The 24109-nt window shown below is 35.2% G+C and overlaps 1 protein-coding gene across 1 annotated transcript in view; it reads right to left on the reverse strand.

The window, feature by feature from the left end:
* Positions 1-19687: 19687 nt before the first annotated feature.
* The window catches only part of EPHA4 (EPH receptor A4), a 170315-nt gene continuing 165893 nt past the window's right edge, over positions 19688-24109 (reverse strand). The window contains 1 exon segment of the mRNA XM_032225561.1: positions 19688-21496. The gene's annotated coding sequence lies outside the window, so the exon portion shown is untranslated.

Consider the following 24109-nt stretch of genomic DNA (forward strand, 5'->3'; position numbering starts at 1 on the left):
TGCCTGTCCTAATGTTTCTTTTTATCTGTATCCATTTCATGTTTTCATAATCATATTTATACTTATATATGTTGTCTAATACATGCTTGATGAAATGAAATAAATAAAATAAATAAAATAAATAAAATAAATAAAATAAATAATAAAATAATAAAATAATAAAATAATAAAATAATAAAATAATAAAATAATAAAATAATAAATAAAATAAAACATAAATAAAATAAAACATAAATAAAATAAATAAGATAAAACATAAATAAAATAAAACATAAAATAAATAAAATAAAACATAAATAAAATAAATAAAATAAAACATAAATAAAATAAATAAAATAAATAAAATAAATAAATAAAATAAATAAATAAAATAAATAAAATAAATAAAATAAATAAAATAAATAAAATAAATAAAATAAATAAAATAAAAAATAAAATAATAAAATAATAAATAAAATAAAACATAAATAAAATATAAATAAAATAAAATAATAAATAAAATAAATAATAAAATAAATAAATAAAATAAAATATTTTAATTTGAGCATTTATCAATTAAACGGTTGAGTATTGCAGTAATTCATTATAGTAATGTAGATAGTTCACCTTTGTTATCATCCAAATGCTAGTTGTTAGTTTTTCTACTTTGGAGAAAAGGACTGGGATGGTGGGGCTGATCTGATATTTATGGGAAAGGCATCCTATAAGTTAATCATGGAAAGACATTGTTTTTTACGCTCTTAACTTTTCTTCAATGAAGGCTGGGCTACATATTTTATTTGGGAATACTTACTGGACAAGTTAAGACATTGATCCCAGAGATGCTTAGCAGCTCCCTTTGTAGATTAAACCCACAATTTTCAATGGGATTCAGAAACCAATTGGCAATGACTATAGGACTTGCAACACAGGTAACTCTTGTTCATTAGCAAGTGGCCTGCTGTCTTTTGCACCAACTGCAGTTTCCATGGAATTCAACCATATGAAGAGCAGGAGTCTCCTTTTGTGATGATGAATGCATGAGTCATTGTTGCCAGGGCTTGTCACAAGTGGGTGTGTCAGCTGGATGTTTGTGTGCGCAAATGAATACAGTATATAATTTGTTTGATATACATTAATTTGTTGGTCCCATAAGAAAAAGAAAAATAGATTTGGGGGTCACCACTCATATCATTTTGCAGATGTCTTGGGTTGATGGGTAATTTATAACCAAATCTTAAGGTTTGGGAATAAACTTAGATGACTAACCTTGTAGGGGGTAACAGTGGCATAAAAAATTAATAAATAAAATAACTTAAGTAAGAGTGAGAGCAGTGCATGCATCCAGGATGTAGTTTATGATGGAATGTGGGTGTCAGTGTTCCAAGTATCATGTAGAATTAAATCAGACTCCAAGGCAAAACAATCCTTAAATTTCAAATTTAATAAATCAGACATCTTAGCACATCTGTGGAATCCCAATTCTGGATGATATATCTGATTCTCACCCAGTTGAAAGTTCATGATCTTGTCCCCACACCCACAAATCCATCACATGGTCCAATCTTCGTCTTTCACGCTGGCATCTCCACCCAGCTGCTTCCGGTCAGGTGCAGAGGTGCAGAGACAAAAGATGACCTTGGCTTCTAGAAAAGAATGACAACAACACATTCCACAATTCTACTCCTTTCTATTCCCCCCTCCCAACTACTACATTAATGAAACAGCATAATGAAATAAGAGAGAGTGTGGCAGGCCAAAGATCCTAAAAGGGATATAACTGCAGGCCTAACAGTGGGAAGACTTGAGAGACCGCCTACTGCCAATTACCTCCACTAGACCAATAAGATCCCACAGACTAGGCCTCCTCCGAATTCCATCAGCCGCCCAGTGTCGACTGGCGACTACCCGGAGGAGGGCCTTCTCTGTGGCTGCTCCGACCCTGTGGAATGAACTCCCCGTGGAGATTCGTACCCTCACCACCATCCAGGCCTTCCACATAGCCCTTAAAACCTGGCTGTTCCGACAGGCCTGGGGCTAAAGACTTGTAACCCCACTCCGAATGGTATGATTGTTGTGTTTTTTAGCTGTGTATGGTCTTTATGTTTTGTAATTTTGTTTGTCTTGTTCCCTTCCCTTGAATTGTGAGTTGCCCTGAGTCCCCTCAGGGAAAAGGGCGGCATACAAATAAAGTAAATTCAAATTCAAATTCAAGAGAAAAGGAGAACAAGTTGAATTATTTGATTTCTGCAATGCAGGCTGTGATTCGGGTGGGAACCTATTCCTTTCTCAGCATGTAGCTTGTTGTGACTTTGCTCTCTGGATACAGAAGGGGAAAATAATCTGGTAGACTTGAATGGTATCAAGTCACAGCCTTGCCCAGCTGAACCAGCACTACTATAATTGATTTCTGGAAATGTTCTGGGTCCAAGGTCTACAGCTTCATTTATATGCAGATGTGATTAACACAACGACTGCACATTTGGCACTGGGGGCTACCAAACTTTGTTTTCCTTTGAATTCTCATCCTGCATTTTTTTTAATAAACAGTAAAAAAAAAAAAAAAAAATTGGTAACAGAACAGATCTCCCTTCATCCCCAAATCCCTAAAATGAAAGGAGAAAAAGATGGGAAGGGGGAACAACTAATTATATTACAAAATGTAACCATAGCCTGATTTAAATAGGTAGCAGTTATGGGCTATTGATCGCAGTTCACAGGAAAAGCTTGTCATGTTGTGTCAAGAGGTTAATGTAATTACAAGAGCAGGCAGCAAGATCAGCTGTAGCCTCAAATAGGCGAATAACTAAAAGCTGCTTTAGAGACACATAATGTTGTCAAAGCATAAATAATTCATCCCAACATTCAAGAAGAAATTACTGCTTCGTTCCAGTGTATTATTCAGCCATTAAAATCCTGCCCTTGTAAAGACTTGAAGTTGTCATATTTATAATTATAAGGTTTTCTTTCCCTGTCTCTTTTCTTTTTCCCCCTATTTATTTATTTTTGGAGTATGAGTCCTATGAAATAGACTAACAGTTCATATAGTAACATCATTAAAAACTAATAATAACCTTTCTCCCTCTCTTTCATAAGGTGTTGAAGGACTTGGGTTTTCCTCTAGGGACTGAGTCTATTTTAAGAGGTTTTCTTGTTATTGATGTATGAGCTACCTTGGGGATAATATGTTTTAATTGCTGTTTTTTTATTATTTATTGATACGTTTCAGCTGGTTGTTAGCTACCTAGAGTCAAATGGCAATGGCTAGCTATATACATACTAGCTATATATATTATTTATTTACATGGATAAATAAATAATAAAACACACAGATAAATAGGAGTACACAGATGCACAAGGGATTTATTGAATGCATCGGTGTGATAAATGGATAGGGACACTGCACGAAGCAATAGAATTCCCTTTGGCTGGCTAGAATTTAGTTAACTTCAGCTTTTCATTGGCTTCTGAACTGGAACAATTCCTGCAGCATTTGGTGAGCTACTTCTTCACTACCTGCTTAGTGGAGAAAACTGTGAGAAATATAAACATGTCCAGCTGCCCCTCTATGACAGCCTCTTGACTCTGTTTGCTAGTCCATATTAAAGCCGACAACAATTAGGCATTGAACAGATTTTACTCAGTATAAGCATTCTGGCAGGTTAAGCTGCGTGTGATTGCTGTTGGTTGCTGTGTTTTGGAATGGCTTTATTTGGTTATGTCTTACAATCACCAAGAACAATTTTGCATAAGATGGTCTCAACTGACAGCAGTCATTCCTGAGTAAAAAGGGAGGGAGAAGATAATGGAGGCTTCTGAAATGCCTTCTGATTACAAAATAAGAGTTTCTTCCCCAGCAAAATAGCTTGGGAACCATTTGATCTGGGTTTCACAGACCTTTAATCTTATGGGCCAATCATTTGATCTTTAAAAACAAATGTTGTTTTTCAACTCATTTTGGAAAGTTTGGTTAAAAAACAAGAAAAAGAAAAAATGATGCTTTTTTTTCTGACAATGGAATTTTAGGGGAAAAATATTCCCATTCATTTTATAGAGGCATAAAAATTAGGCTTTGTGATAATCTACAAAGGGAGGTGATACTAAATTAATGTAACCCCATATTAAGACAACAATTTTATGAGAAACATGAATGAAGCTTGGTGGACAGCATAGATAGGTTGATGGATTGATGATAGGCAGGCAGGCAGGAAACAGATAGCTTTTGATAGTCAACTGATAACAAGCAGTTGTTACATTGGCATGGTGCAATGATACAGCTGTTGGTCCTTGTATGTCCCTAAAGGTCTACTGCAATTTTCTCCAGTTTTTGCTGATGTTTACATGAATGCAACTAATTATTTTCTGTTAAGCCATGCCAAGGTATAAATGTTTAAAAAAAAGACAGCTGGTACCAGAAAATGCATGCACATATACCAATCTCTTTCAAGTTTAGTAACTTTATGTGGAGCACAAAAAATAGAAATATTAAGTCCAGTAAATTAAAAACATGAAATACAAATAAATCTAAATTACATCATCCACTATTCCTCTCCAAAACTTATATCTTTACAAATTGCATACCTTTACATCTTTGTTCCATCAGATCCGTATTGTGTTTCATTGTTGTTCTAATCTCTCTTTTTTAGGGAATTTTGAAAATTCCATTCAACCACGAGTTTCTTAATCCGCTCTTTCTTCTCAACTGAGTGACTTTTCATTCACATATTTGTTTTGTAGTTTAATTCTCATTCATTCTATCTATTTTATTTTTACAAAAAAAATCTATTTTCTTTTTACAAACATTCATTTTTCACAACAGACCACATACTATTCGCTATCTTTCTACCAATATTTTCACAATTTAAAATTTCTCCATCAATTTCCCCATCTTTAATCAACATTCAATGAAGGGAATAAATTCATCTATTTCTTTTATAGCACTTCTTGAGGAATGCTGTCTACAATTCTATATTATTATATCTCTTTTTTGACCAGGTACACATGCTTCCAAAAATAAGTAGTAGAATGAAGCTGTTTGCTATTTTCCAAGAATGCCATAGAGTATATTTAAGACAGAGGTATCCTTAAAGAAAGATAAGTATTGCACTTTGCTTTTTAATGTCTTTTTTACATGACATTTTTACATTTGTAATGAAATGAAAAAAAAAACTTAAAACATAATCATTAATGAACCAAGTTGCTGGCAGTCAATAAGACTTCTTGGATTTCTTGGCACATGGTTAGTTTAAGACAGGGATGGCAAATTCAATTTCATTGAGAGCTGCATCAGGGTTGTGTTTGACCTGAAGGGGGCAGGAGGGGCATGGCCCAGGTGGGTATGACCAGCTCAATGTCATTCTTGTCAGTGGTACCTGTGGTGGCCTGAGCACTCTACCAGCAAAGATAGGCTCCTGAGTTCTATGTTTGGCTGTGACAGCCTTCTGCAACCCTCTCCCAAGCTCCATTTTCGCTGACAAAGGCACAGTGGGCCAGTTCTTCAATATTTCCAAGGCAACCCCCTGGCCCAGACCTAAGCACCCTGCAGGCTGGATCCTGCACACAGGCCTTGAGTTTGACACCCTGGTTTAGGATATTAGGATCAATATTTATTATTAAGCATTTTATTTATTTTATATTTTACTTTATCATTTTATTTATTTTGTTTTATTATTTTTCAGTAATAATTATATAATAAAGGTTTTAATTTATGAAGGTACTCTATCTGAATGGATTCCGAAACTGTCTGATCCCATGTTAGCTTTCAATAAACAGTTGGCAATATAAAAGGAAATGTTCTACTGCTGCTCTGTAAATTAGTAGATGATGACAATGTGTTATTCTAGGGTGAGACAGCTCTTGGTGGTAAAGGGAATTGATTTATTGAGAGATTTCTAGCATCCAGAGCTAGATGTTAGAGATATTAAAAGGAGGATATTGGGTTTCCTTAATGCAAAGAGAACTTTTAATCAATGGCTATCCATAGGGTACCAGTAGTTATTGATTTTTTTACTTTTATGTTTTTTCTCCCGTAAGGTGACTCTTGGTGGCTCGCAGGTTAAGGTGACTCTGGGTGGCCTATTGGTTATACTAACTTACAATACTACATTGTGTCCTTTTGTCATTAGATCTTGAATAGTTGCCTTGGTCATAATTAGATTTAGATTTCTAGATTTTAATAGCATTTATAGGCCGCCCTTTTCCCTGAGGGGACTCAGGGCGGCTTACAATAACAAGGAAGGGGAGTGAAGACAAAACATAAAAAGAAATGTGCAATAACTGAAAAATACTAAAAACACAACATTCTCTCAGCATTCGGGAGGGGCGGAAGAGTTTATCCCCAGGCCTGACGGGCTAGCCAGATCTTGAGGGCTGTACGGAAGGCCTGGACTGTGGTCAGGGTACGAATCTCCACGGGGAGATTGTTCCATAGCGTCGGAACAGCAACTGAGAAGGCTCTCCTCCGGGTAGTCGCCAGTCGGCACTGACTGGCGGATGGAATACGGAGGAGGCCCGCTCTATGCGATCTGATGGGACGCAGGGAGGTTATTGGCAGAAGGCGGTCTCTCAAATAGTCAGATCCACTACCACTTGCCTCATTTAGATGACCTATGAAAGGACAGACAAAACTCAGGAAGGCATTGATTTCCTTTTGCTTTCCATCCATTTTTCTTTCTGTCAGGATCTGATGCAAACTTGATCTGTCATTCTGTTTGGTGCCTTTATGATTGCTATGTTTGGATCTCAACTAATCAAAGACCCCCCCTCCCTTTCTTACTCCTTTATTTACAGAGAAGCAAACATCAAACAGTCATTACTGAAATGAAAAACACTTGGAAAATCAAGCAAACTTTTTAAAAGTCCCTAAGTGTGTTTTAATTAAAAGCGGGAAAGAGGTTTTGAGGTCACTGTTGTACTGTTTATGAAAATCTATACTGTCTCCATTACCTCCTCCTTCTCTAAAGGTAATTGCTTCAGAGCCAACTGAACTAATTCCTGATTGTTCATTTAAGAGGAAGATGAAACTAATAGAAAACATTTTCGTTTTCATAAGTATGCATCACCATTGCACAATTCCTACACAGTACTTATATTGGTCTCATAAGATAAAATATGCTTTGGGGAAGACAAATGACATGGCTATTCAAATACTCAATTAAAATTTATGATTTTACATTGAATTCCATCTCCTTTTTGCATGTGATTCACTTCGTTGAACTGAAATTTAGTATTTGCAGACATAAAAGTCTTAGTGGATGCCTCCAAGTACCACATCTAACATCATCATCATCATCATCATCATCACCACCACCACCACCACCACCACCACTACTACTACAAATTGGCATTCTGCAATGTATGTGTGCTGCAATGTATAACATAATTCTTATAGGCAATATAGAGGCCTCAGAGGCATTCTTAGGAAAACAGTACCCCAGGATTACTTTCAGCCCAATGGTTTGTGTGAAAACACATCTGTATATAAAAAAAGAAAACTAATTCTAAGTTACTAGAAAGGTATAGTGGGATGAAAGCGGGAAAGCTAGAATTCTGGGAACTAAAAGAGATAATGGATAACATTTTATCCATTATCAGTCACATAAATGTTTGGTGACTGGCCATGACCTCCTGACGATCAATTTGTGAGCCTCATATTTGCAACAATGATTTTTGAAACTCCACATATTGAACTAGGGCATGCGGTGGCTCAGTGGCTAAGACACTGAGCTTGCCAATCAGAAGGTCGGCAGTTCAGTGATTCAAATACCTACTGCCACGTAACAGAGTGAGCTCTCATTACTTCTCCCAGCTTCTGCCAACCTAGCATTCAAAAGCATGTAAAAATGCAAGTAGAAAAATAGGATCCACCTTTGGTGAGAAGGTAACAGCATTCCCGCGCACCTTTAGCATTTAGTCATGTCAGTCACATGACCACAGAGACTTCTTTGGACAGTGTTGGCTCATCGGCTTTGAAACGGACATGAGCACCACCCCCTAGAGTCAGAAATGACTAGCACAATGTGCAAGAGGAACCTTTAATTTTACCTTATGTTGGACTGCTTGCAATATCCAAACTGACTAGAACGTTTTTATTACCTGTGCTACAAAGTTTAAGGAAAAGTATGAAAAAGTAATACTTTAGAATAGAAGTATAATTTTAACCTCTAAAATATCTGTTGACGGGCCATTCCTGAAATCCCTGAGAGCTGTTATAAGTAGCAGAGTATACTATACCTATTTAAGATCTTGCTAGATTAGGAGGCTAAGTTCATATAGCAGCTTTCAAACTATGGTAAATCACCAAATAGTCCCTTTTGGATAACATTAGAATGGACCATTCATTCTGTAAATGAAATGGCCAAGAAAATGTAGAAAATAGAAGACTGTCTTAGTCTTCAGCTTAGCTAAAGACTACATTTAGTTTTTAATTCAGAAAAAAAATGTTATTTGTTGATTGGTTACTATCTCTGAACAATAGCCCACAAGATGCTAAAGGACACAAAATGGCCATAAATACATTTATAAAATCTTTTAAATCATTTCAACATTTTGATAAAAGCTAATGTAAAACGCATACATTTTGTAAGTTGTTTCTTAAAAAGGTCTTCTATTTCTGCTTGGAAGTTACGATATAAAGCCATCTTCCTGTAAACCAGGAACTCAACTCAAGATTATTTTGGCAAATGTCTTGTCTGAGCACTCAGAGAACTCAATTCACAAATGCATTCTGATTGAACACATGCATTAAATATTTTTCACACTATAGATGTTCTATTTTAATAATTACAAAAGTTCCAAGTGTTATTATTTCCTGGATTTACAATGAAAATGACCAATTATACAAATGAAATAGTAACCTGATAACTCAGGGCAATGCTGATTTCTCTTCTTTGTGTCATATAATAGCCATGACTGCTATGCCAACATAATGATATCTTCCATTCCTCAAAACAATTTAAAAAATAGTGTGTTACCACCAGGCCAGGATTTTTCCATCTTTACACACCCTGAAGTAATGAAATTATATGCTTACAGTCCCAGCACTGTTAGAGGCCTTGATTGGCTCATATTTGTCATAATGAGACACACACAAATAACTATAGCATGCAAAGAAGATGCAAACAGAGGGTATTTTCCCTTCAAAAATAAATGAAAAACAGGACAATGTTTAAATTGTAAGACAATATAAAAGAAAGAGAAGAGGATACTATGGTAAATTGTGGAATTTGTTCCAAAGGTTCTGTTTAAAGGAATACAGCTGTTGAATAAACACACACACACAAAGAGGAGAAATGGATGGAGTTTCATTTAGTCTGAAATGAGTGCATAAAATGAATAGATCCAGCATTTATCCTGAGCTCTATATGCAAATAATTCAACTGAATATGAATTAGTCTTCATCTTTTTCCTGATGTTTTATTTTTGCCTTTTATGTCTTGAATATAGTTGCCTCCATTCTAATTTTTTTCTTGGTCTGGTTCAGTAAAACATACACAGGACAAGAACAAAATAAGTTTTACTTTATTATTTTGATAAATACATCAGCTTTGTAATATGTATTAGAATTTACTTAAGTATCTATATGTTACTGCTGAAATAAATAAAGAAATATTGTTTGCATTGACTATTTGCAGAAGATTGATCTGTGTAAGAAAGATTACAGGAGTTAATATCACCCCCATGTTGGAGGAGATCAGAGACTTATAAATCTTTGTGATCCCGACATTCAATTTTGAACTTTTTTATATGATGAAAGGAAAACATTATTAACTACATGCACAGAAAATAATGCTTATTATATTTTAAGTTTATGTAGATGTAAATGAAATCAGTATCATTTATTATTGAAATGCCACATTGTTTCAAAAGAAAACTTTAGGATACGTCTCTTAAAGACTATGTGACTCCCCAAATTTTGCCCATACATATGTATGTATGTATGTGTGTATGTATGTATGTATCAGGGACGTGCAGTCACTAGAGGCAAGGGAGGCGGAGCCTCCCCAGTCTCCTGAGAGAAAGGAAAGAGTTTTAAATATTTTTTTTAATGAATTAAAGCCAGGATAGTTGCTACCAGATTTCAAGTCACAGTGGCTTGGTGTCTGCTCTCAGTGTTAACTAGGAGGAGGCCAGAGAACTTGGGGCCTCTTTTGCTTAAGGAATTTTTCGCCTTTTAAAAGTTAAGGCGGAGTTAAAAAGCAAAAGATTTAATATGCAAAAGAGGCATTGATTCTCCCGCCTCCTGATCTGGGAGCAGCGAATCATGTCTTGCACTTGAGAGACTGCGCAAGTGCAAGGGTGATTCTGGAGAGGTTTTTATTTCACCAGCCGCCATTTCTTCTGCAGCCAGCCCAGCACCGAGCGGGGAGGACGAGGAGGAGGAGAAGAGCGGTGAGCCCTTGTGGCTGGCTGGGGAGGGACTCACTGCTCTTCTCCCAGCCAGCCAGCCACTCACCCCCACCCGACCTGCTCCCTGCTTGGCTGGCCGGCTGGCCGGCACAAAGACTCACCACTCTTCTCCTCCCAGCCAGCCAGCCACCCGACCTGCTCCCAAGAATGTCAGCGGGGACGGAGGAGGCGGGGGGCGAGGCGGCAGAGCACGGCAGTGGCGAGAAGCAACACCCCCGCCACTGTGTCTGACAGGCATCTCGTGTTTATGTCCATCATAAACGAGAGACGCCTGTCGGACACAGCGGCGCGGGCATTGCTTCTCGCCGCTGCCGCGCTCTTGCCTCACCAACGGTATCCCTCACCGCACGTCACTGGTATGTATGTATGTATGCATGTGTGTGTGTGTGTGTGTGTGTGGGCATGCGCGCGCTCTTCTATATCTAGTAGTAGAGAAAAGTGCATAAGAACAAACAGTTATCAATCAACAAAAAGACATGAATAAGTGGTTTGAAAAAGAGAATTCAAGTAATAATTAAATGATAAAAGTAAAAGGGCATCTATTTTAAGAATACTATAAAACAGTATAAGCCCAATATAATAATATTGTTTTTTCTTCTTTCTGATTAGTTTAGATGCAGGCAAAATAACATTTTATCTGTATTACCTAACTGTCTTTTCAGTAATTCACAAGAATGGAAAAAATATGTTGCTTGTTATAGATGGTCTATAGTATATACCATTTTTCTGATGAAGCCTCTAGATATGAGAAAAAATGAACAACGGATGTTTGAACTCCATTACACATTTCCTGTCATGCATCTATAAATTTGTGCCAGGAATCAGTAGGGTTGTTTCATTACATATGTTGGAGGCAGGAGAAACAAGAGATTCTGATTCTTTTATATCAAAGATGAAGAGATTAATTTTAAAAGAGAAGGTGCTAGTAAAAAATATGTTCTTTGAGAACTATAAAACTACACATGGAGTTTTGCCTTATTCTCAATAAAACCCCAAACCAGCTTTAGGCTTTAAACTGATGCATATTTTTATGCAAGAACCATTATGAGCAACGTCAAAATAGGAATCAAAAGGAAATAGCAGTGACAGAGTCTTCTCTGTGTGACCCAGAGGAGCAGTGGTGGAAGGAAAATGATTAATTTTATTATCATAAATATGTCTTAGAAACACCACCAAAATATCAGAACCAATTGTAATTTACAGGCACTTAAGAAAGATTCTATTAAAGAGTGATTTCATCACAACTGTAGTGTAGCTACGTATAATTGAAATGCACTTGGTTTCAGTTTCCAATCCTGAAATAGTTGGAACCAATCACAGTTACCTGATTGCACAAATACTGAGAGTAGAAATATTAAAGTTGTTTATAAAACAAATGAATTTTCCATCTCTTATTACATCCTGATTGCTTCTAGATATATTCCAAAATTTTTGTAAGACTATGCAAGCAAAAGGGCAGGCCTAATAAAAGGATTAAAAGAATAATAAGTACCAAGGGAGGCTAATTCAATTTCATTGCACACATTACAATAAAGATTTGATTTGATTTGAAGAATAGGTATTGGTGAAGTTTGAAGTTCATAGGATATGAATACAATTCATAATTATAAAAATAACAAACATATACTATGATCTCTTTTGGAAACTCATTTCTTTACCACTCATTTATTTGCCACTATCACTTTCCTGTCTCTTCATTGTCTATTTTCTTCATTTAAATGCTTATGAAAGGAAACACTGGTGCTAATCAATACTATAGTTACAAAAGAAATGTCTAAGACAAGTGATTCTGGTTTTTATTGATGAAATGATGAAACCCTACAATTATTGTTCAAAGGAAATCAATCTATTTATGGCTATAAAAAATGGTACTATTTCTCCTTTCCCTTTGTGGTTGTTTTTTTATTTTTTTAAATACTAATATACTGTAGTAAAAGAAAACCACTTTCATAATAATATTTTTATAATTACACATTTAATAATTACTAGTTTGGATACTTTTAGGAAAAATCCAGCATCTATCTATCTATCTATCTATCTATCTATCTATCTATCTATCTATCTATCTATCTATCTATCTATCTATCTACCTACCTACCTACCTACCTACCTACCTACCTACCTACCTACCTACCTACCTACCTACCTACCTACCTACATACATACATACATACATACATATATATATATATATATATATATATATATATATATGTAGGTCTCTAGTTGTTCGGGTTTTCTCCCGTGTAGAATTGGAGATGTCTTGGCGACGTTTCGACGAAGTCTCATTCGTCATCTTCAGGCGGCTTCAGACTACTTCAGGTTTGGTGTTTCCAGGAGTGGAACTATATATATAGTTGTGTTTTTTTTAATTTGTGCTATATATATACATATATACACATACACATACACATACACATACACATACACATACACATACACATACACATACACATACACATATATATATATATAGTTGGTAAAATCTATGAAACTGCAGTTGTCTAGCCCTGTAAAATATAACTTGAATGTATCACATTATGTAATGAAATCATTTTAATTGTGTTTTGTCACATAGTCAGCCAGATATTCAGACTGGTTTTGGTATTTTTGTTTACCTATTGAGTTCTTCTCAGCGACCTGGGATAGGTAGATGTTGATGTTTGATGGTGTTAGAGGTAACATTGTAGAATGTAAGCTGATCTGAGTTTTTTAAAAAGGTTTTGCAATTGTCTGATGGTGATTTTGTCAACACACATGGTGTTCAAATGGTGCTTCAGTTGTTTTGGGATTTCACCCAAGATACGTATTACTGATGATGCTAACTTTGCTTATTTTTTCCATAGTTGTTCCAATCCTATTTGCAAGTCTTTGTATTTTGTTATCTTTTCCAGTTCTTTGGTGGATAGCATTGCTACATTCACCATCCAGATATTTATGTCTTTCTTATCAACAATTTTTAAGTCTGGGGTGTTGTGCGGCAAGTGCTTGTCTGTTTCAATTATAATGTTACCCAAGGGGTCTTTAGTTTCTTCATTTTCTATTTTATGACCCCACCAGTTTTTTTCAGGCAAATGGTATTTCTTGCAGATCTTCCAGTGCACGCACTATTACTACTTTGTCATGCCATGTTTGTAGTGTGTGATCTTGCAGCAGCTAACTAGTGACCATTGTTTCTCTAGGTTCTTTGCAGAGATGCCAGGATATAACAAAGACATTGAGACTCTAGAAAGAGTGCAGAAAGGAGCAATAAGGATAATTAGGAGGATGAAGGCTAAAACTATGAAGAATAGTTGCTGGAATTGGCTTTGTCTAGTTTAGTGAAAAGAAGCACTAAAGATGACATGATGACAGTGTTCCAATATTTGAGGGGCTGCCACAAAGAAGAGGAGATCTTCCTAAACACCAGAAAGCAAGACAAGAAGCAATGGATGGAAACGAATCAAGGACAAAAGCAACCTAGAAATTTCCTGACAGAACAATTAATCAGTGGAATGATTTGCTTCCAGAAGTTGTGGGTGCTCTAAGACTTAGGTTTGTTAAGAAGAGATTGGAAAACCATTTGTTAGAAATGATTGGGTTATCTGTTTAAGTAGGAGGTTGAATTAGAAGACCCTCCAAGGTCCCTTCCAATTCTATTATTTTGTCTGTTGCTGTCCTGTGGTTTCTGGATTTGTATGCATTTTTAAGGCTTAGTCCTTCTTAAGGAAACAATATCTTTTTCTGAATTTTTCTAACTATGCAGATCCAGGAAATAAATACCTATTGGCATTACAAAAGCTTTAAGGAGGAAGCAGCAGGTTAAGGTGATCATAGTTGTCCCTCTTTAATTTGAATGAATATTTTCCTAGGACTACATGACCATCTTACAAGACAAGAAATAGCAGTTTGTTTCGGGAGTACAGACAGATACATCAAGCACATAATCCCACACTTTGAAGCACTTTTTCTGCTTTGAACCTGAATAATGCCATATCTCTACAAAGGCTCTTTGTTCTTTGCCTCCTGATATAAAAAGAACTAATTCAGATATCAACAAAGAACCAATGTTACAATCCTATTACAAATCAAGTATAAATTTCTCATTTCTCTTTCATTAATTGTTTTCTTTCTTCTATAAAACAAAATTATTAACCTCTGAAAATTGAAATATTGGTGATATAGCCAAAAAGTATATATGCATCTTTAATATAATGATTTAAGGGATGTGGTGGCTCAGTGCCTAAGCTTGTCAATCAGAAAGGTTGGTAGTTTGATGGTTCAAATCCCTAGCACTGTTTATTGAAATGAGCTCCTCTTACTTATCCCAGCTTCTGCCAACCTAGTAGTTGAAAAGCACGTAAAAGATACAAGTAGAAAAATAGGAGGCACCCTTGGGGGGAAGGTAACAGAGTTCCATGTGCTTTGGCATTTAGTCATACCAGCCACATGACCATGGAAACATCTTTGAACAGCGCTGGCTCTTCAGCTTTGAAACGGAAATGAGCACCACCCCCTAGTCGGGAATGACTAGCAGATATGTGTGAGGGAAACCTTTACCTTTATTTTTTAGCATAATGATTTATCCAGAATCATACTACAATTCCATCTCAAATGTAACAGTTGGATAAGATCAAAAGACACAATCTTCTGAGCTGTATCTCCAAAAACAAGATGACTGTAAACAACCCTTATTAAGTATTCTTTAAGATATTATTTCTACACAAAGCAAGTCATCATTTTAATCTCACTTTAACATTTTAGGAAATGAAATTTCATATTGTTTATAGTGATCTGCCATCAGCTTCTCAGGACAGGACGTTCAAGTTTATTATTTTAGAATTTGTGAAAATAATTAAATCACTTTCATCAATTTATAATAAAAAAGGATTATTGGCTTAGGAGGTACAGTTACCCTCTCTAGAACCCCTGTGGAACTTCAGAAGCAAAAGTAGCATCTGGACTAAATAAACTAAATACCAAATGTTTTATTTGAATAAATTGCCAAGAAGCACTATGTAAATCAAATATATTTTTCAATTTTGGAGAAGTTTTAAAAATGCTTTCTCAAAACCAACTTAAAAAGAGGCCCAATTCACCTAAGGTGTGTGAGAGGGAGAGAGAGCAAGAGAGAAAGGAGGCTGGAGAGTGTAGATGCTATTTTTTTTAAATTGTGAATATCTCATAATGGTCAAAAGGTAAAAATATATCCAATGTTGTCCTCATTTGTTTTTCAGCATTGAAATGTATCCCAGCACAAACAGGGATCAAAGGTTTGCCAAAAATTTTATGGCTTCAAGGTGGGACAAAAAGAACAGCTGAATTCTGAACTTTATTTACTTGTGGAAATATGTTTTTTTTTCTTCTGACAAATGGTTCCCACCGAATAAACTATTTGATTTTCATAATTTCTACTGCCATCATCATCCTATTCATAATATTCTGGAAGATTATCATAGGTTTTCTCACCTAATGACTGCAATGAGATAATTACAAGTCACAAAGCATCTGTGTGATGTTCTCTCTGACCTAATCATGCTTTCTCCCTGGCATTCCAGCTGTAATTTCCCATTTTTGTGTGTGTGCAAATAGCTTTACTTCCAAAGAAACCATTGGTCTGCAACCACTGATTGTTTTTAATTTTTAAGAAGCTTATAGAAAAACAAATTGTGGAAAGTCAATTTGGATAAGAATTTCAAAAGATTCCAAGAAAATTAATGATGTGTTTATTGATCACAGATCTTGAGTATAAACAGATGTTTACAAAAAACAATATGATTTCCATCAATGAATACTTTGTTTACAATCACCTGAACATATTTCTGATGTAGACTGAAATAGTTTATATATAGACATGGTCACCTAGATTTCTCATTTACGGTATCTTTGGGCTTTACTAAAAATGATTAGAAGTGATATGCTTTAGATTTCCATCTTCTTTAATTTACTTTTTTTGAAAGAGCTACATTAACATATTCATAGAAATCTCTTGGCACTGGCTGTAAACAATGAATTATGTTCAGGACTGCAGCCAGAAATAAGATATGTCAGAGGTCTATTACCCATTCAATCGAGAATCAGTAAATTGCCCAAGGGCATTTCCTTAAATGGGAAAGGGTAAAATAACTGAAACTGAGGCCCCAATTGTATCTGGAACTCAATCATATTGCTGATTTAGAATATACCAGGCATTTTTTTGTAGTTGTCAGACTTAATTTAGCTTTTGCTGACATGAATGGACTGGCTTAAGGTTTCAAGATAACAAAGGTTTTCTTTCCCCCCAATTTTTCACCTGCATGCAGCAAGTAGTGTGATTTTTAGGATAACTATCATAAACATTTGGATTTCTGTTAAACTGTACTACTATAAAGCTGATCCCAGGACTGAAGGAACTTGTTTTTAGGCTTTAAGAGCTAATCCAGATTTGAGATAAGACCTTATGTTTTGATAATGTCATTGTTCTAGTCCAACAGAAAATAGGACAATAAAAATGTTCCAACAATGCTTTTATTTTGCATATTGTATTGGACCTTTTTAACTCAGTACACCACTTGGGTTGGGTTGAAACCCAGGAAAAATATTGCTCTAAGTTACTTCATGGACTTTGGCCTAATATCATTATTTTTTTTATTTGTATGTAACACAGACATTGTGTCTTGATTCTGTATCTTGTTAGACAACATTAGTTCTTTAGAAAAATTAGAGAGAGAGTGGTGGTGGTGGGGTTGATTCTACAAAATACTAGATGGACTAGATCTTCTGAAACATTAATTTTGTAATTTTGAACTACGTTTATTTCTACCAAGAGGTTTTTTTTTCATTTCTTCTGTGTATCACATACTTCTACAAAATATAATTTTGTTTAAAAACATGGGATGTCCCGCAATTTCACTTTGGAGACCAGAAATTATATTTAATAGTTTTGGGGAAAACAGATAGGCATAAGGAGAGGCAACAATGCAATAAGTATGCTATCATACCTGTGGATATTTTTTTTTCTTTTTTCCTTTCTTTATTTCTAAAGCATTTGAATGGGTTTATTTAAAAAAAAATTAGCCTATTTCATGAGAAAGAAAAGGGCTGTAAACCATAGTGCAAAATTTGTTACTAAGAATTCTAATTGATAAGAATTTAAAAGACTCCAGAAACTGTAAAATAGGGCTTAAAAAGATATAAATTTCTAATATTGCAGGTTGTCCACTTCTATAATCTGTAGCTTCCAAATACCTTGAAATAATGGCATGTATTTTTAATGTTCTAATACATAACAAATTATTGCATATGTTCAAGCTGTTTTGGAAATTATGTCCATCACATTTTTAATCTTCAGTGACATGGTAGGATTAGAATAGTGCAATAATGCATGATTACCAATTATCATATATGTGCAAAAGATAACATAGCCTTTTGTAACTGCAAATTCTGATGTTTGTTTTTCTTGGTTTAAAAAACCCAACCTTAATGAATTAAAGTTTCAGAGATTCTAATATATGTCTTAAATGGTATTAGATTATGTGTGTTACTTAAAATGTTTGGATGACAAAAATGCATATAAAGGTTGACCATATGTTCAATCCCATTAATGCACTTACCTGTATATAACTTTTTGAAATGCATATATAACTTCCAGCAGGACTAGATAACCTAAAGCTAATGGGCTACCTATGGACCACGATCTTCACAGAATTATTATCATCAGAATATGGCACTGTTATATTAACCAGGAGACCATATCATTAATGCAGAGTAGTAATGTGGTCCAATTTACTAGTTCTGTTGTGATACATGCTCACACATTTCCCATTTGCCACAGGGAGATCAGCTAGTTTCACAATTGAAAGCTCTTCCTGCAATGTCATCCCACTAGGGAAGGTTCAGAACCAGCAGAAATCTGACTGCCTGTATGAAGAACCAGCTCGTCTTGCCACCAAAGTGGCACCTATTTATCTACTAGCACAGAACATGCTTGAACATAGAAACTGTTTGGCAGGCAGAAGCTAAGGCAAATGATGGAAGCACATCTTCCCACATAGTGCTAGGACTTGAACCACTGGAGGAAAGACCATCTCCAGCATCATTAAGCCACTACCTTCACAAAAGGAAGTGGAAGATGGAAATCTGTCAATGAAACAGGATGAATAGATGTGATTTCCTATTGATTCTTGACAGTAAACAATAACAATAATATATACAGAAATGGAAGATAAATAGGATAACTACTTCCTTTTCCCTAAAAAGATAGGAAAGGAAAAAACAAATAACCAGACCAAGCATCAAGTTGCTCTTTCTTCAGTGTCATTTTTTTAGAGGAGGCAAGTTAACAATTTCCCCAGATTGTAATGATATAATATGGACTAGTTTGTTCCTCAATATTCTTTATAATTGGGCCATTCCTTTTATGTGGAAATACTCAGCTGTGCTAACTCTCACCTGCAAACTAAGGTGGGGAAAGAGTTTATCATTTCTTAATTAGTTAATTGAATTAGGACAATGTTTATTCAGACAAACTGTTTAATAAAATATTCTAGATGGAAACACATATAATAATGAGAAATATATATCTGTAAATAACCAAGTTAAAGCTTACTATATTTAATATCATGAATCACAAGTGAGATTTGTACAGCAACTACTTTATTATTTTCAAATGCAAACTTTTGCATTTAGTTTGCTATTTTACAATTTTACAAACTAGGTATAAAAGACCATAAATAAATGACATAAGTTATGTGTACCTAACATTGATGGAGAGGGAAAAATTACAAATTAAAATAAAATAGAAAATCTATATTTCTATCTGAGACATTGTTCAAATCTGCAAACCCAAGCAATGCACTGTTAAGATTTCTTTTTTCCCCAGTATGGACTAAAGTATCATATGCCTCATACATTCTATTTTTTTAAAACAGTCCTTGCATATTCCAACATATTTGCAGTGATACAAAAAATAAATGCACTCTCTTTTTTTTAACTTCTTAATCTGTCTAATTAATATTCAGGATGCTTTCTTTCTGGTTATGAAAATGCATGTAAAAGAAAAATACTGCTTTGAAGTTCTGGTTACTGGCTAGAACCAGCTTTTTTTGTTTTATACATATATATATTTATATATTTAATACACAAATCCATCACAAATTTAATACAGCAAGAAACCTGGACAAACATTAACCAGTGAGGTTGTAAGCAGATATTTCCTTAATGTATAGAGGTTTGCTGTGTTAAAATAGTCCTGTTGATGTCTCTTCTGTAACCAGGAAGAAATGAAGGCCAGTTCTATACAGCATTCTGGCTTTTACTGGGCAATGTGTATTGTTTAGTATATTTGATTGCAATTATGTCCTGGCTTTGCAGTCCATGCAGCTCATGGCTCCTTAATAGTGTTTCATGCCTCTTTATTGCCAACAGCACAAATACCTGAGCCCCAAAAATTGGTTTTAGACTTTGCATCCATGAATACAACAAAAATGGGAGAGGGTAGAGAGAACTGTAGGGATGGAAGGAGAAAAGGCAAAGATGTTTTGATAAAAAATCCCAAAAATGCTAGAAAATTTTAATGCAAAATTTACACATTCTTTTATTTTATTTTTTCTCGCTTAGTAATGTCGGTTTGACTATTCTGTTTCAACTTGCTGTAATGCATTGTATTTCAGCAGAGAAAACTATTCTGCAACTAGAAAACAGATCAAATACATCAATGGCTGAGCTCAAAATATGGAATGGCAGTATAGTCTCCAGGTTATCTCCATATATCAGCTTCCAAAATCGATATATATAGAAAAAGAAAAGTCTCCATGGTCTGTCAACCTTTCTAGGAAGGACCAATTATGACAAAGATTATTGTAGCAATGCAGAGAAAATACCCTGGTCACTTTTTTTCAAATTTTAAATGTGTTTTGATCATTTAAAATGTTTTCATATTCAGCTGGATGGGGGAGAATTAATAATTTGCTCCACAGTCAGTTTATAAGCCCAGAAATTCTTGCAAATGGCACATGGGATAATTCATTACTGTGAATGGATAAGGATTGCATATTTCTGTTCATTTTCAACAAGTCTTTTCAATACTGTTTTTCCAGGAAAAGAAAAAAAAATTGTTCAGTTCAAAGCAACCTGCTGATGGGTGAAGACTTATATTCTCTATCTACTTTACCTTAAGGTATCACTGATTCAATAATGAACAGCCTTGGCAAGACTAATGTTTATCAATGCTGTTCTTTAGCCATAATGGAACTCATGATGGATCACTCCACAACCAAAGTGAAAGTGTCCCTGCTCTAGGCTAGAGAACTAATTTTTAAGGTTAGTGTGGCAGCTACATAAAATATGTATAGATACAGAACTGGAACATTCAGGAGTATGTGTGTTTTCTCCCTACTGTTGCATAGCTCACCTACTGGCCCGGTAACTCAACAGCCCAGCCACAAACTGTCAAATTATCTTGAGATGCTATCTGCATATTCACAGGTGGCCCTGTGCAACAGGCAACAAACCTATTACATGTGCATGCATGCATGCACGCATACACACACACGCACACACACACACACACATTAAAGTCATACATAACCTTACACAATCTTGGAAGAAATAAGTTACTTTCCATTCTATTAAAAATATTGACATTTAAGCATTGGCACACTTTCCATAAAGTATCGCTGGACTATCATATGCAGTTTCAGCTTTTGTTAACCAAGTTCTGCACAGGGGTACATTGCCTTGGTGTCCTTATGGCTCCGACACTGACATTTGGAGAGACATAGCAACAACATGCATTGGAGAAAAAAAGACACAGCATCTAGGGGTTTCTGTGTGTGTGTGTGTGTGTTTATGCGTGGTGCATGTGTATGTATGTCTGTAGGGCTTTTATACAGTACATTCCTTAAGTGGAAATAAAAGAACTTTATCTGGATCTTATATTTGCTTTTTGTTGCTGAGAAAACCTTTTCAAAAGGAAGAAATCCAAAGAGATACTCTTCAGGAAGTAAAAGCTGCTTATTCACGGTCCATTTTCTCTACAGTCAGTGCTGAATGAACTGAGACAATTGAAGGTGCTTGTCTCTAGTCTGTTATCTTCCAGGGTTAAGATGATCACCAGAAAGGCCTGATTCCAAGAAAGCAGGGTCCATTTTGCCTATCAAAGGAAACAAACAAATCCCAAGTCAGAACTTGGTATCTTCGATATTTTTAATGTCAAAAGGAGAAATACAATGCATATTTTAAGTTTATCACAGAAATATTCTACATTCGCTTTTTTACTATCTTCCAAATAGTTTTTTTCCCTAAAACAGTTACAATAAATGTATGATTTCAGACACTGAAAACATTGAATGTTTTCAAATGGAAAAGCATCCATTATCTAATTAAAAAGAAAACATAATAATTCTGGAAATAGTGCATTTTGATCTAGGAAAGCTGTATTAGGAAAAGACGTAGTAGAAGCAGGACTCAGATTGAGCTAATGCTTTAATGCATTGTATTTAAAGATAAAGCTATGTTCAACTTATGACCAGTTGTTTTATGACTGTTTTAAGTTTTATGGCCATGGAACAGTGCCCAGCTGCACTGCTCTCCCTGCAGTCACATGACTGCAGCTTTACAACTGGTCATCTGATCATAGTGTTTCATGGTTACATCAAGCAATTCAGCAAAAAAAATGATATAAATGATTGTGATCACTTAACAAGCATATACTTTGCTTAATGACTGCAGCATTCACTTAATGACCACCATGAAAAAGGCCAGAAAATTGCTTCTGGTCACATGGGTGCCTTAACTTACAACCAGATTTCTGGTATGAATTATTGTCATAAGCTAAAGGCTACCTGTATAAATTAGATCCTTGTCCTGGTTTCATTAACAGCAATGTCTTCCAAATTCTCAACTGAGGATATGGAACGCAATTAGAATCAGAATAGGTAGCAAGCTAGGTAGACCAATAGGCAGATTCATATACATACTATTTTTGCAAATAATATTTCGCTAAACAGTTGTAATACATATATTCACACATATTCACAAATCATATTAAACAAGAAGTTTCAGGAATAAGTAATCTTGGGTGGATCATGTTAAAGCAATTTAAACAGAGATTCTGAACATAGATATCAACACATGCATAACGCTGGAATCAAATTAATTACATAATAGGAAATAAAACATGAAGACTTGCAATCCAATCTCATCCAGCACAGTTTCAAATGCAGACTGTGCAACACACAGTATACAGTATGTATAGATATTTGGTAGAATACATGCACATTAAGGTATCTATGTATAAATGGTATGAAACATATAATTTGACTTTTTTTTCATTCATGACATTTGCCTGATGATCTCTTGACACATTTGTGATCATTGCCCCCTTGTCCCTCCTAACAAGGACCCTTGCACAGTTATGGGTTACATTTAGAAAAATAAATAGATGTAAAATATATGGGTTAAACTTAAAAATAGAGCAATATTTAATCTAGAAAATATGCAATCAGTATGTAAGTTTAATGTAAAGAGTAGAGTCAGACACTTACATGGAAGAAAGCATAGAAAGAGATAAGAGTTATTGGGAAAACCAAAGAGATAAATATGCCTAAAATGTGGGCAGGGGAACCTCTACCTACAGTAATTCAGGGCTTCTTGGACAATGATAGCTATGGGTAAAAAGGCTTTCTGGACAATGAAAGCCATGGTTGATGACTTCCAGTATCAAGAAATGATAAAGCAAACTATCTAAAAGGAATGTGATAACTTTAAGGGTAACGGGTAAATCAGAACAATTATATTTATTTATCACATTTTCAAATCACCTGACAATATCTAAAAGTTAGATATTCTTTTAAATAAGCTTTAGAATGGCCAAAATACTACTATATTTTGCCCACTATAAGTGGAGAGATTGAAGAAATAGAGTGGTCAGAATAAAAATGAGGCAAAGATTCAAATTCTCTCCAGAATGGGGGAAGAAGGCGGGGCTTAGCAGTGAGAAGACGGACTTTCAGGCTACTCCTGAAACTCCTCAATTCCGAAGCATTTGGACGGTACCTTTTTGGACTCAAGCTGTCTTGGAGAGACAGTGAAAGGTAGGAGGAGACCCAGTGGTCCCAGAGACGTTCACAAAGTCTCTGGGGACCTGGAAAAAACCTCCTTTGCCAGTGACTTCCGGATTAGCCATAAGGCTAACTGAAACTGCAGACAGCCCTAAAGAAAGTGTCGAAAGTGTTTCCAGCTGGTAAGATTATTTTATTACTCAGAGAAAAACAGACCGCCTAAAAATTCAAGCTAATTTAAATTAAAGAACAGAAGAATCTAGCGGTGATTTTGATCTTTTTATTGGTTTTTGGACGGTGGTTATCCTACCTTTTAAATGTTTTAAATGTTATTCACATGGACAAAGGATAGATTACTCTAACATCTCCTCTGATCTTCTGCAAGCGGGCTGTAAACCAATCCACTAGAATTTGGTTGTTTACAACTTGACATTTTTATTGCTTGGCTGTATTGGCTTAAGATTTGATAAGATTGCACAGCTTTCAGCCTGCTTTTATTTGCAAATACCTCAGAGCACTCAAGAAAAAATACTAACTGCGTACAAATATGGTGTCTATTCAAGCTTCTATTCAAATGATTTTTTCAGCACTACAGAAATTATCTTCCACGCAAGATAGAATTCAGAGAAAATTGGATTATTTGGTGTTTTTGGCAACAAAGTATGAGGAAAAAACTGAGAATGTTTTTCAAATACAAAATAAAA

Source organism: Thamnophis elegans, chromosome 10 (assembly GCF_009769535.1).
Source record: "Thamnophis elegans isolate rThaEle1 chromosome 10, rThaEle1.pri, whole genome shotgun sequence".
Taxonomy (NCBI): Eukaryota; Metazoa; Chordata; class Lepidosauria; order Squamata; family Colubridae; genus Thamnophis; species Thamnophis elegans.